The sequence below is a fragment of the Lissotriton helveticus genome, chromosome 3_2, assembly GCF_964261635.1.
Source record: "Lissotriton helveticus chromosome 3_2, aLisHel1.1, whole genome shotgun sequence".
NCBI classification, from domain to species: Eukaryota; Metazoa; Chordata; class Amphibia; order Caudata; family Salamandridae; genus Lissotriton; species Lissotriton helveticus.
In genome coordinates, this window is record NC_136062.1 from 204,506,483 (window position 1) to 204,519,718 (window position 13,236).

Here is a 13,236-nt window from a genome sequence, read left to right on the forward strand (position 1 = left end):
AACCACTAAAGATTGAAATAACTTGACACCACTAGACAAACTCCTGTACATGACCGCCCGTCGTGAAGTTTATTGTGAATGGCGCGTCCATTTTTTATTTCCTTTTCCCTTTTCAAACGCTGTAACTAAAGTGAGAATGAACAGGTGTATTTTTGTGGTAAAGTTGAAACTTCGTTTTTCGCGTTTAACCTCAAGGAGAGACGCGGAACTTTTTGCAACATCTTTTGCCCATTTGGACACATTAATGGGCGGGAAAGGACTCTTGCTAGATATATTCTGCGTAAAAATGTTGCTAAAGGCTGTCTCCGGGCTGAAAGGTGAGCCGTTCGCAGGGTGGTCCGCGCTCGTGACTGGCAGGACTCCTAATGGGAATGTCGGATGGTCACTCGGACAGCTCGAGTTGCTTCAATCCTTGGCTCCCCAGCTCAGTGCCAGCCACGCCTGCCCAACCCACAAGAGCGCTGGGCGCCACAGACATCTGAAGTATGCGCGGCGAGGCATGCGTGCCACGAGGGCATGGGGCCTGCATGCATGGAGCGACAGAAGGGCGTAGGTGCCCTGGTGGGCAACTGAGGGGCGCGTGGCCCCAGGGCGAGGAGTGAATGTCTGGCATGTGCCTGGGCGCATACCAAGGGCCAGGAGTTCTACTTGTGCCAGGGAAGACACGCGAGTTGTATCTGATGTGATAAGTGCATATGTGTGTCGAGGGTGGCTGGATTTGCCATTGGGAGAGACGCTAGTGTGTGTACCAGGGAGAATGGCAATGTATGTTCCCAGCTGGCAGGACTGGGGTCTGCCGCTGCGTGCCCACGGAGAACACTGGCTGCACATCAGAGGACAAAAAAAAAAGCCAAAGGAGATGCGGGTGTGTAGCCCTGAAGTTAGAAGGCCTGCGCGTGCCACGGGCAAGAACGCACATCATGGTGATATATGACTATTCGAACAAGTGAGCGTGTAGAATGGGACTCCGAAAGGTTCCCGAGACTCCCAAATGTTACAGAAATTCATACGCCTCAGGCTTACAGAGCGGGTGTGGCCCGCTGCACCGCGCGCTGCAGAGGCGTGCGTGCCCGTGTCTAAATCATGAGCCATTGGGGGGAAGGTGGAAGGGGGAGAGGAGGTGGGAGAGAGCTGCTGTACAGAACTGTAAAACAGATGGTGAAAAATACCGCGCCACGAACAATATAAAAGCACTGTATGTGCCGGTATATCAGGGCGTTCGGGAGGCAAGCCTGGAGTTTGCTTATGTGCTAGGGGACGGGGTAAGATGGTGCAGTCAGGGTGAGAAGCACTGCGCACCACGCCTGGGAATTTGCCTATGTGCTAGGGGTATAAGAGGGTGCACTCCAGGGTGATGAGTGCAGTGCACCACGCCACAGGAGACTGTGTATGTGTATCGCGAGGCCGAAACCTAAAAAGAGCATCCTGCGCATGCGTTTACTGATACGCATGCGCACAAACGAGGGAGGAGACCAGCCAGATGGGGAGATTGAAACGACGGTACACCGCAAAGGTCCGAAATTTTCGGATTCGGGGGCGTGTTTTTTGCTGAGTGACGGATGGCGTCACAGATAGAAAGAACGCAAAAAACACGCCCCCCGAATCTGAAAAAGACGGGGCTTGAACCGAGTGACGCCCCTCTGCTCCAATGGCTGGCCTCCGTTTAGGAAGCCAGCCAATGGAGAAGAAGGGCGGGTTCAAGCCCCCTAACTAAAAAACATAAAATCTTCGGCTCCGCCCACTGCGTACTACACAGTGCGACGGTCCTCGACCTAAAAAAAGGGGTAACCAGCAATAGCGAGGTGCAGTTGGGACAAGTAAGTCCCAGAGCCAGAAGAATCATGTACTAGGACAGAATAAAAAAGCTCATTGTGAGGGAAAACACTGAACTGAAAACACTCGAACAATTGAGCAAAGGAAATATGAAAGAGATACTTGTTCCCAATACCTAAATTTAACAGCCATATTTTCTATATGGTAAGGGTGTGAAGCCCTGACATATCTGGAAATACTCATGTTTATGGTATTGTATCATACGAGACATTTGGTTATGAAAAGAAGAAGCTAGCGACAGGACAATCTTTTTAGGGAGAAACATATTGAGTCATCATTGTGAAAGAAAATTGCAATCTGTGACTGGAAACCACCATTAGTGTCAAGATATATGAACATGCAGTTAAAGACATGAAATTGCCAAATGAACCACTCTTAGAATGAAAGATCCCTTGGTGATCGTCAGTTGCCCAAGAAATATTGCATTTCACGATCACTGGTGAGTCCATGGTCCACCGTATGCATGCACATTATCCAAGTAGCCTCTGTTCTTCTTAGTTTGAGTTCTCTGTTGCCTCCACAAGGTCTTGCTTCAATGACTTCTATGCCATAGATGGGAAAGCTCCTATGTTGACCTTGTGTAGGGAAGACAGCCGCATGTAACGCAACAGGGTATCGGACATCTTGTTGGTGCAGGGCCCTTATGTGTTCAGCTATTCTGTCCTTGAGTGGTCTTATGGTGCTCCCTATGTATTGTTTTTTACAGGTGCACTCAAATATATAAATCACAAATCTGGTAGTACAGTTGATGTTGGACCTGATTTCGTTGGTCCTAGTGTCATGACTAGTGAATGCTTTTGTACCATGTTTTGCCCACCTGCAGACCCCACAGCTCCCGCATTTATAGAAACCTAGGGTACAGTGAGTAAGCCACGATGAGACTTCAGTAGCGAGTGGAACTGTAGGACTGAGTCTATTGCGTAATGTTATGCCCCGTCTAAAGGTGATTTGAGGACATGTACCTATGTGTCTGTTCAGTGTTTCATCAGATTGTAAGATGTTCCAGTGTTTGGTCAAACTCTTTCTTAGGGTGTGACTGAGGCCATTGAAGTCCGTGATTAGACGAACTATTTCATTAGTTGATCTGTTATGCGAATTGGGTCTAAGTGTTTCTACCCTGTTTATACGGCTGATTCTCTTCTCAGCCCATTTGATAGTTTCCTTTTGAAACAACCGGCTATGTAGTTTGTCAATCCTGATGTATAATTCAGTGTCCAAAAAAAGTGATGGAAGTAGAACTATATTCCATCATAAATTTCATCTCATAGTCATTGGTGTTCAAATGGGTATTGAAAAGTTCAAGTTGTCTTTTGCTACCTGACCAAATCAGGAGACAATCGTCAATATAACGTCCCCAAAAGATGATGCAGTCTATCCAAAGTGCTCCTTAAGGACCCCAGATCCAATCTGCTTCTCTGCATCCCATATAAAGATTGGCGAAGGAGGGAGAAAATTTCAACACCCTAATCATAGACGTGCCGGGTTGGAATTAACACCGGCATCTCGGTAAGTCCGCTGACTACCATTAGTGGATTCTCTCTCCACTTAGTCTTCTTACCTCTACATACCTGTACGATGAACTACAAGAATATTGATGCCTCTTTTTTACTATACCCTTCCAGATTACACCTTCTGGTACATCAGAGAATAGATATTAGAAGCACTTCGTTTTAGTGAGTTAATGTTGAACATTTCAGTTGATCACATTTATGGTGATTCAGCTTTTGTCTTACTGATCCCTAGAAATGTCGTCTTATCTGACGCAATTACTCACCCGCCTGTTTTGACACACGGGGTTGGAATTATCACCGGTGTCTCGGTGAGTTCTGCTCTTTGCCAACACGGGCAGGATTACCTTTATCTCCTATGTTCACATATTCTATCCACCATTACCGGCTCTAAAACTAATAGGTATATTCTCTCTACAACTATATCCTTTCAGACTACACCGCCTTATACACACCCGCACAGATATTATATTTTCATGTTTTCATGAAAGCTTATTTCCAGTTCCTAGTATTCATTTGCCTTCTACTTAGTCCATTGCCGCACCCCCCACCCGACGCCTACCCCAGCCCTCATCTTTTCTCCCTTTTTCCTGCACTAGTTTAGGTTCCATTAATTTGTAAATTGGCACACAACAAATAATGGTATTTCCTGCTTGTTTTAAGCCAGCATAGCAACTGAAAAGATCTTTTAAGTTTCTGGTTTATAAATTATATTTATGTCACTACAATTCACCTCACATATCGCCGCCTAAATATACGTATCCCTATGGTCAGCCATCAAGACACACACGGCTTTCTCCGCCGTATCTCTGTTCTATTGTCACCCCTTCACACAGTGCTTTATTGTTTTTTTTGTTTAGGGTTTCCACTTTTTTATGGGTGATATGCACAAATGTCACCAAACTAAATGAGTTCGATTCCCCAGTGAGGGGTTCTCCTTCCAGTGAATGCTCACGCAACCTTTTGTATCATTCCCAGCCCTGAAGAGTCAGAGGTGAAATGACACACTGTTGGTTATGGTGGTAAACCTATGATAAGAGCCACAGGTTCAAGAGGTTAACTCGGAAACAATAATTCTGTTGCCATAGGGCTGATCTTAATATCATGAAAAATTATGATAAATGGATGAGGACAGATATATTGATTATGAAAAACATTTGTTAAAATAGACATTTAATTGTGGATTTACATATTTCTGTACTAAAGCCTACAGATAGGTATTTTGTTACATTAACTATCAGAGATTGCTTTTGTGGGGAACGAGTTTAGTGTGGGTTATTGGCACTGACAATACCCAGGAGTAGAAGGTTTGCATTGGAATACGTTGTGCTGCGAATTACAGTATTTTCTGTTCACATATCTGTAATATCCACATGAAAATGAGCACGCCTCAGTGTCAATGCTGGTTGGACAGTCCTTTAGTTTTGAAATGTCACCTTTTATAAATCACCTCCCAGTTCTTTGCACTCCTCTTTATATTTGAATGTTTTTAAGAGGATACTACAGCTCTCTATACAGTGCTAATGGGTCCCTTGCTTGCGGCTCATTTTATCTGCAGTGTGCCCCATCCCAGGGATGCGCCCAGGGATGTGCCGGATTTGGTCATTCAGTCAAGGGGATGCATTGATCTGACGCGTCGACCTTGAGAGGCACAGCACTGGTTCCAGTACAATACAATGCTCCGATTTTAGTCTCGCAACCGAGTTGATGTGCTGGTACTGCTACACGCAGACAGGAGATGCACCAAAATACATGTTGCAAGTATCTGGGCCACTTCCAGTGAGCCAGGCACAGGACGAAGTGTGGAGACTTTGACTTCCCTGAGTCTCAAGCAATAGAAGTCAAGCCAATGAACCCTTGGAGATCACTTGAAATCAAGGCAGAGTCCAGCTCTTTTTGAGCAGAGTCAGAGAGCAGTATTGAGCAGGACAACAAACAGAAAAGCAGTCCAGTTGAGTCCTTTAAGCAGCACATATGTTGTCATGGTAGAGCTTAGTTACAAGTCCAGTAGTGTCTGATTTGAGGGGGTCAGAGACACAGTACTTATACCCAAAAGTGCCTTTGATGTGGGGGTGACTTCAAAGCAGTTTTCTGAAGTGCACATGTTTCCCTTTCAACCCTATACTGTCTTTCAGGCTATCTGTGGGGACAGGACACTGCCTATTCAAGTAAAATGTTAGCCACTCCTTTCCATCTTGCACAGGCAATGACTTCAGAATGCAGATGTATTTAGATGGGTACTCAGACACACCTATCCTTTCTGTATTGGGGCTGTCTAGAGGAAATGCACAAAGTGCAGTGTTACCTATCCCAGACCTGTATTGAAGGCAGACTTCAAAGCACACAGAGTTGTAAGTGCAGAGAAATGTCCACTTTCTAAAAGTGACACTTCTAAAATAGTAATGCCAAATCCAACTGTACCATTAGGGAGGATTTGGTATTACCATTCTAAACATATCAAACATGAAAAAGCTACTCTTCTCCAAACAGGAATTACATCTTAAAAGCGTATTATAGAATTTCCAATGCTCTCCTATAAGAGGAGTAGGCCTCACAGTTGTGAAAAACAAAATAGGCTGTTTGGACATACAAAACATAAATGTACATGTCCTACCTTTTAGTTGCACAGGACCCTGCCTGGAGGGTTACCTAGGGCCAACTGTCGGGTGACTTATGTGTAATAAAAGGGGAGTTTAATGCTTGGCAAGTAGTTTTAATTGCCAAGTTGAAGTGACAGCAAACTGCACACACTGGGCCTGAGACATGGTTAAGGGGCTACTTAAGTGGGTGGCACAAGCACTGCTGCAGTCCTCCTAGTAGTATTTAATTCACAGGCCCTGTGCACATGTAATGCACTTTACTAGGGATGTATGAGTAAAATAAATATGCCAATTGGGTATGAGCCAATGTTACCATGTTTAGAGGAGAGAGCACATGCACTTTAGAACTGGTTAGCAGTGGTAAAGTGCCCAGAGTTCTAAAGCCAACAAAAGCGAGGTCAGAAAAGAGGAGGAGGAAGGCAAAAGGTTTGGGGTGACACTTTAGAGAGGGCCAACACTAGGAGACCATTATGGGATGCTGTTGTTTGTAGTGTATCATTGTTCTACAATTCCAAGAGGGCCAACCCATTGGTTCTAAATGTGGTGACCATGTTTGAACTTTAGAACACCTATGGATTTACAATACATTTGCAAAATGGACCTCCTCTGCTATGTTTAGTTTGATTGTAGCAAGCATATGCTGTGTTTGGGCTTCAATATGGTGTTTTTTTGCACTTGTATTCTTTTAATGTAATTTGCATATGTAGTAGAGTAGGTTTTACTGCAGTTGTATCAATGGGTGAATGCAAGATTTATTGAGTAAGATGCATAAATAGATGCATGAGTGTAAAGATGAGTAATAAAGTGCATACATGATGATGACTCTATCCCCATCTACGCCCATTTCCGCAAAGCCCTCAAAACTTTCCTTTTCCTCCAGGCTTTTCCTTCCTAGTCTTCCGGGGTCTCCTCGGCTGAGTTCTGATCAGGTCCCCAGCGCCAGGAAGCCGCTTGGCCGCAGTGCGCTCAATTAAATATTTTATTCATTCATTCATTCATTCATTCATGGTGTATTGAGTGCCTAAACCCATCAATAACACAAAAGCCAGAACTATTAGCATTACTAATGCTCGTTTTATGAGGGAGAGAGGATAAACATGCTCGGCATAATCCAAGAAATAATTTAGGGAAACATGCACATTACACTCATTAACATAAAATAGTACTTAAACAGGCTTCTAGTATGGAGTAAAAAGACAGGGGGCCATGTGATGAGAGCGACAAATAGAAGGAAGGTAGAAAAGCAGGAAATGCATGATGACTGTGTAGGGTCATTTGATGCACTGGTGCACTTTATACCCATTGCTTAATTTATAAAACAATAAGTGCCAAGCCCTAAGGTTTACCCAGAAGCCCATAGCTGGTGCTACGAGTACCAGGGATGCGTAGTGTTGATTCCACCTCATATCTCTTTAATCCTATCTCACTTTTGCATATTCTTTTTCTTCACTACTTTCTCCCTTTGACACTGTTTTTCATCTTTGTCTTCTTCCTTCTTTCCTGCATTCATGTTTTGCAGTTTTTTTTCTCCGGGTCAAGGTCTGATCAGGAAAAATAAGTGCTAGTTCTGAAACATGAGTGCCGGTGGGTTCCACCTACAACCACCAGCTCAATTAAGTACCTCCGTCAAATGAAACTCCTCTATGGATCGGTTTGGGTTGGTAAAAACATGTATAGGAATAGGCCCGCATTCTGCTACCATTTACAATTTGTGCTATAGGGACATAAAACATCTTAGCCATCAAACATATATTGTGAATGCATCCTAATTGTATATCATGGCAGTGGTCCATTATGTGTGTGCCATGCTCCAAATTTTTATTTACACTCTTCTGATGCATCAGGAAAAAATCACGTATGGTTTAAATCTTTTTATTGTTATTTTGGATAACACATACTTTCATCTCTTCTGCAACACAAACAAAAAGAGGAAAATGCCTCAGAGGCAGGAAGGTGAATGTAACGTAGGCACTTGTGTACCCTGACGCAAGTATGCCTGTGCTGCCTGTGTTGATGCTAGGCAGCACTCAACGTGCTAATGTAGAGAGACAGCGGTAATGCATCATACTTTAGTAAAGGTAGTGCATTCCTGCTTTCTCCCTGACATATAGCCCAGCAAGTTGTCTTGCTGCATTGCGCGACTTTTTAGTGAATCTTGGCCCAGGTGCCTTATGTGGAGAGAGAAAATGAGCGAGAGCTCACAAAAGAAAAAAAAGGGACCGTGTGTTTGGAGGAAGGACGGGATTTGGAGTCAGAGATAGATGGCTGTGGGTTTGTAAGAAAAGAAACAGATCTGCCACAGAATGAGTTTCACCAACTTTAGGGTGTATGAACCTGCTGGGCAGAGAAGGAGCATAACAGTCTCCTAGGAGAGTGGAAGCAAGTTTTTCCTGAAGGATATACAGTGCCTTTATCCAGGAAGGCTTTGGGTAAATGCATATAATTTTGAAAATAACTCTCTTCTCCTTTGGGATCCAATTAAGGAGAGAGCATTTTCCCAAAACAGAGAAGTGACAAGGGAGTTCAAGTAAAAGCCTAGCAGCAGAATCTTACATTACTTGTAGCTGATGTAGGACATACTTAGAAAGTTCTAGATATAAGGGGTAGATTTATTACATTTGAAGCAACACAGCAGGACTAAGGTTGGTGCGCTGCATTGCGTGAACGGAAGCGAGGAGTACAGAGTCATATCTACTAAGACATAGAGTTGTTTTTCATTCCCCCTATGCTGGTGCACTTTAGGCAGACTTGAGCCATGCACACCCATTTGCATCGAATAGTAAGAATGTGTGAATGATGCCTAGCATAGGTTTTCTAGTACAAAATACTGTTCTTAGACATAGTTTCCAAGATGTCAAAGTTTATATGTGTGCTGTGCATTACAAAGCACACGCGTAGTTGGATATATTTGGAGAATAAAACTGTACTCCACCGTTAAGCCTGCCTCGAGAAGGCATACGTTTTTTGATGCAAAGCCCTGCCTAGCTATTTTAGTTGGTAGGGCTTTGAGTCAAAAACTCTGGGTGATTGCATGGAAATGCCCATGTACGACCCATTGCACGCCCTGTGGTGCTAAGTAGTGCAAATTAAGGCAAATGACTGCTTTGTGTTACTCAGAGCTCTTTTGTGTTACTTTCAGTGCAAAACAAGTTTCATGCTCGAAAGTAAATCCTAATTGTGCACTTAGTGCTGGTTTGAGTCACTTTTGTAATGCAAACCCAGACCAAAGTGTAAAGTCTGCTATTAGAAATTGCATAGTCTAGCCAAGGCAGGATGAGAGGTAGGAGGATCCTCTTCATAAAGTACAAAGAGAAGGCAGGAAGAATCATGCACATGCCACTCTTAACCGGCTGGAGAAAGGATAGGCTGCTGTCAATGCGCATATGCAGATTTTCTGTAGAAGATGCTAGCAGAGGTGCTTCTTGAAGTCCTGTGGCGACCAGATGGACATTCGGATGGCAGGAAAGATTCCTAGAATGATGACCTTAGTGTTTTTAATATTTATTTTCAGGTAGCTTTTTTGCATTCACCAGCAATTGCTTTAAGACAGTTATTAAAGTTATTTATGAGAGAACCGAGATCATCTTTGGAAAAGACATTTTTTTTTTTAAATATCACTGACATAGGGCCAAAGAATGAACCTGTATTGCTGTATCATGAATGCTATTGGACGAAATGTAAAAATTCAAATGTTTGTGCTTAGAGTGGTCTTTGGAAGAACTGCATATAAAATCCTTCTGATCATGTATCAAAAGTTGGGGAAGAGAGATCGCTTGAGACCTGTCAGACAAATAGAAATATATCCATAACAGGGTGGATCCTCTAAAGTCTAAAGAAGAAAGTTTGAAAAGAAAAGTGATACAAGATACAGTATTAAAAGCTGCCCTGAGATCTAGAAGGATGAAGGTTAATCACTCTTCTTGATAAGGGATAATGCATAAACACAACAATGCAGAGTCAAGCAACGTCTTTGATGTGAAACCTACCTTGGTAAGGACAAGAAGTTACTTTCAACGAATTACGAGATTTGTTGTTCAATTTCTTTTTCAATGACCTTAGTGGGAAAAGGTAGAAGAGAAATGGAGTAGAAGTTAAAGCTCAGAAGATATTGTTCTGAGCAGGAGTTAATCAGGGAACATTTTCAGGAAGAGGCCACAATACCTTGATGAATGGAAGCATTCAGCAAGAGAAGAAAGCATAGGTGCAATTATAGACCTGGATGACTTGATCAAGAAAGTAGAGTAGGGATGAATTGTGGATGCTGACTTCATGGACATCATACCTGCTTGAGTCTTTTCTACACAGAGAAGTGTAAAGTAAGAGAGACATGGCTGAAAGTCCTAAAGTATCTACATTGGCTATAAAAGCTCTGCAGTTGGTTTAGACAAGTTTTTTATAAGCGCTGATGTGCACACATGCCCTGTCAGTTAGTCATAAATTCCTTTATTTTATGATTAACTAGCAGCCCACCCCGACGTTGTCTGGGGGCAATGAGGCTCAGTGTGCAGTCCTCCGGAGCGCAACCACCACCTTCAGGGCCCCCACAGACCTCCGGCAGCATGTCGCGTCTCGAATCCCAGTCGGCAATGAGGCTCAGTTTGCAGTCCTCCGGAGCGCAACCACCACCTTCAGGGCCCCCACAGACCTCCGGCAGCATGTCGCGTCTCGAATCCCAGTTGGCAATGAGGCTCAGTGTGCAGTCCTCCGGAGCGCAGCCACCACCTTCAGGGCCCCCACAGACCTCCGGCAGCATGTCGCGTCTCGAATCCCAGGCCCCCAACCACCTGTGCAGCCGTGGGCCAAATACCGGGTGACACTCACCGCCGCCGCCTCTCCTCAGCCTCGCGCTCCTGGCCGCTCTTTCCCGCGCTCGTGTCCGCTCCTCAGCCTCGCGCTCCTGGCCGCTCCTCCCCGCGCTCGTGTCCGCTCCTCAGCCTCACGCTCCTGGCCGCTCCTCTCCGCGCTTGTGCCTGGCCGCTCCTCCCCGCGCTCGTGGCCACTCCTACCCCTGAGCATGTCGGACCTCTACCTTAGCCCACCGCGGGCGCCGCAGCTCCTCAGCCTCGCGCTCCTGTTGCTGCTCCTCGCGCTCCTGGCAGTTCCTCCTCGCGCTCCTGGTTTACTTCCTGAACTTTACCAAAATGTCTGACGGTGATGTCAGCACGTTCCTCGTTAGCGCACACGCCCACCTCAGACATGGGACTACTTCCAAGGGACTACTTTGGCAAAGTACGTACTTTGCCCTTCTAATATATATTTTTGGCTGATATATAGCCTATGACTTATTTATTTATTTATTTATATCATTTCTAAAGCGCGCTGCAACCCTACGGGCATCCTGGCGCTGAAAAATGCATCTGAGGGGCTGAGCAGTAAGGGCAGAAATGAGGGGAGAAGCTTTATGGAGGTGTGACATTAGGAAATAGCCAGGTCTTTATCCTTTTGCGGAAGAGCATCAGTTCGTTGGTTTTCCTAATTGACAGAGGAAGGCTATTCCAGAGGTGGGCTGCCGCTATGCTAAAGGCTCTGCCACCATGAGTGGCTTTCCTGATCCTGGGTATACTAAGGAGATTGGTGGATGAGGAACGGAGGGTCCGTGTAGGTTCATACCACTTGAATTTGGTCTGAAGGGGTTTAGGACCTAAGCCATGTGCAGCCTTGAAAACGGTACACAGGGATTTGAAATGGATCCTCTGCTGAATGGGCAACCAGTGCAACTCGGCCAGAGCAAGAGTGGTGGAAGATCGACGTCCTCGAGAGAGCACCATCTTTGCAGCTGCCGCCTGGATGCTCTGAAGTCTGGAGATCAGATAAGCAGGAGATTCCAGTAACAGAGCATTGCAGTAATCCAGGCGGCTAAGGATGATGCTTCTGACCACGGTTGCTCTGGTGTGTGCTGGAAGTAAGGGCAACAGCTTTCGAAGGCCCCGCATTAAAGCGAAGCAGCTGCTCACCTGTCTGTTGACGTTGGACTCAAGACTCAGTTTGTCATTGAGATTAACCCCCAAGTTCCGTACGGTTGTTACTGGTGCCAATGGCTCACATGAGTCCAGAGGCCAAAAGTCAACGGGCAGGTTTCTAGCTATTCTTCCCACTTTGCATTGCATTATCTCAGATTTACTGCTGTTAAACTGTAGTGCATTTCTGTTTTAGCCAGGTTGCCATTTTCCTTATGCAGGTGTGGAAGGTCTCAAGAGATTCTGCATGGGCACCATGAAGGGAAATCATCAGCTGCGTGTCATCCGCATAGTTGATCACGCTAATGCCGTGAGCCTTGATGATGGCCATCAGGGGCTGCATATATACGTTAAAAAGGATCGGGCTGATCGCAGACCCCTGAGGAACCCCATGTGGGACCATAGCAAACTCCGACTGATACGGGGGTAGTGCCACTGCCTGCCATCTATCTGACAGGTAAGAGCGGAGCCACTCAAGTGCCATACCCTCTACTCCAGCGGTTTTCAACCAAGTCAGCAGGATGTCGTGGCTCACCGTATCGAAAGCGGCGGACAGGTCAAGCAGAATCAAAATGACCATCTGCTTACCCTGACCTTTCCAACGCTGTATTGGGTGTTTTGATTGGCGCTGTGGTTCCCGAGTTTACCCGCCTCAAAGGTTCACAGTTCTCTCTTTATAATAGTAGTATAGATTAAAATCATTACAATCTATATACAAAGGCCTGAATGTAAACCATTTTTATCTGGTGAGTATGAAGATTATAAAAGTTGTTTTCACAGGCCTAAATGTCGTCGGAAAAATCACATTAAATAAATACCATTAAAAGAGATTACATGTTCATGGACAAACCCAAAGCTAAAAGCAAATCATTTATGTTGAAAAATATCAAGGCTGTGCAAACAATATAAATATTGCATATTGTTTTAAATACAATCATATGAAAAAGCAGATTCAAAAATGTTCTGTAAAAATGTACTGGTCATAGGTAATACCTGAGGAAGAATGTCTGCTCAATCTTTGTTCATGAGAGTTTAGATGTGCAAAACAGTTCTTAAAATACAACGATCTAGATACCAAGAAACAAATTTGTGTCTAGTCATCGCCTGAGAGAATGGCTAGTAAAAAGGTCCATACAAATAGCTATTAAAAACCAATCATACAAAACATTAAAATTCAATTGCTCTTGGTGATCTTTATTAGGGCGGTGGGGGGACATGTCAATGTCTTTAAGTAAAGCTTTTAACAGGCTACTATATTTGCTAAATTTTGCCAAATCACATGGATCCACTATGTTGAAGACCAAGGGGCATATTACCAAGCAATAGAGATATTTATCG